This window comes from Belonocnema kinseyi, chromosome 8, assembly GCF_010883055.1.
Source record: "Belonocnema kinseyi isolate 2016_QV_RU_SX_M_011 chromosome 8, B_treatae_v1, whole genome shotgun sequence".
Classification (NCBI taxonomy): domain Eukaryota; kingdom Metazoa; phylum Arthropoda; class Insecta; order Hymenoptera; family Cynipidae; genus Belonocnema; species Belonocnema kinseyi.
In genome coordinates this window covers 131,164,859-131,166,970 of record NC_046664.1, presented here as the reverse complement: position 1 = coordinate 131,166,970, position 2,112 = coordinate 131,164,859, and the positions used below count along the sequence as shown (strand labels likewise).

At 37.6% G+C, this 2,112-nt stretch overlaps 1 protein-coding gene across 7 annotated transcripts in view; it reads left to right on the top strand.

Annotated features, from left to right (window-relative positions):
- LOC117178139 (protein germ cell-less) overlaps positions 1-2,112 on the top strand; it is a 175,267-nt gene that overhangs the window by 130,900 nt on the left and 42,255 nt on the right. The gene's annotated exons all lie outside the window — the stretch shown is intronic.

Below are 2,112 nucleotides of genomic sequence, written 5' to 3'. Positions count from 1 at the left end.
AATACACTACATTACAAGAACCTACACTGTGAGAGTGCTTGCGATTGGCTAAGAAAAGTATTTGTAAAATTCCGGTTTATATTTGATCCACCCTCGTATTTCATTAATTGAAAGGGCGAGAGAGAGAGAGAGAGAGTTGCTTTGTCGATTGGATCTCCGTTTTGTGTTGTAGGACAGCGACGAAACCCCACTGGATGTTTGTATGAATTTATTGTTAAACAAATTCAAGGATGAGTCTTTTCACGAACGTTAACCGGCGGACTTTATTCGGAATATACTCTACAACGACCGAAAGTCTCAGGGATTTATATAGAAAAAGCTTCTTTAAATAGTCATGTAGTATTACAAATCTGTCACAAGTCACGTACTTTGACAAATCTCTTACAAGTCACCTAATTTTAAAATATAGTTTTTTTTTAATGTTTCATTTCCAATCGGTTTCAGGTTACTCGAGTTAAGAATATTTATGTCTTGTCTGCTGAGACTTCCGGTGATCGGTTGTCTGTTTTCTATTTCAGCGAGACGTCATTTTCATGCGCGACTCTCCTTATTGAATTTCAAACAATTTGTGCTACTAACACATGCTATCTTCAGCATTCGTGATCAGCAATCGCGACTCTTCGCTCTCGGCCTTTCATAAGTATGGATTCTATATGCTACTTATTGATACTTCACACATTTAGTCAGACGCTTTTGATTACTACGTCGTCTGACTACTTGCATGTTCTTTCACTTGTTGTACCTTTGCAGGTGGCTGATGGTTGAACACACATCTTAAATCGATTAATTTAATTTAATTTTACGTATTTATTCGTAATCCATATATTTGAATTCATCTTTGAATTGGTTGATGTGTTATTGATTAAGATTATGAATAGATTCGTATGAACACAGTTACCATAGTTAGGTTCGAACTCGGAGGAGACCGGTAATGCGTATACGTTACCATGATAGTTTGCTTTTACTTCAAGAATTATTTATTAACGCAGTTAATCAAAATGAGTTGCTTATGGCTAAGCAATTTTTAAAAATTTGGGGATTTAACAGTCCTCCCTTCTTAGAATGATCATCGTCCTCGATGAGTTTTTAGTTTACTCGAAGTTTTTATTTATTTATTGGGACTTCTTTAAGTTTGTTATATAGCCAAATTTTATCTCAATGGTTGGTTTCTGTTTGCTGGCAATTTGATTGTATTGGTCATAATGTTATTGAGTCGTGTGCGTGAAGATGATCGGGTGCAATGTAGTGGTGAATTGTTTGTGAATTTTTCTGTACATGATTCTACTGTGGAGGTAAGTGTGTTCTATGCATATTTTGTGGAGTTGGCTATGGTACTTGGTCTTTGTTCTTATATACTCTCATCTTGTTCAATGTTGATAGTTAATGCATGCTCCGGTGGGATTTTCATGGTGTCAGCAAGTTTATCCCACTGTCATATTGGCGTTTACGAGAGATCTCTCCTCGTTGTTCTTTAGTCTTGGTTCAAAAATGGATTACGATAGTGATGCTTCCACAATTTCTCTCTCCGAATATTCGACGATTCGTGATAAACCACTTGATTTAAGGATGGAAGCTGCTGTGGCCGCTACTTCTAGTGAGTAATTTTTTCATTTCCATTAAGTAGCGCCCTTTTGTCGTTCTTGGATAACCGCGTTCACGGATAAAGTTATATCCATTATAATTCACCTTCCGGTACGATGAGATCTTCCTCTTCTGATAACGAACGTTTTTCAGAATTGTTAAAGGATATTTTCGGAGATTGTCCCACGGGCAGTGAAGATAATATTGCTCCTTCTGGGGTAGTGAATAAGAGTTTCGACAAGTCGGTGATGGATTATGAGTTGAATTTATTTAATTCTGAACCGGGAGTTAAAGCAAAGGTATCTTTTGGTGATATTCCTTGTTTGAGTGGCTTAGAGGAGGACAATGTTAAAATAAAAATATCGGATATTGAAGAGGCCTTGGGCAACTTCCAGTTTGCTTTTGGGAACGTTTCCCGTTTCAATGCAGTGGAAGTTGCAGTTACATGGTCGCATAATCTTCTCGGTTTGTCGGTTAACGTGAGTGATTTCATCGTGATTAGATTCTTGAGTCGAAGGCGGGGGGGGGGGG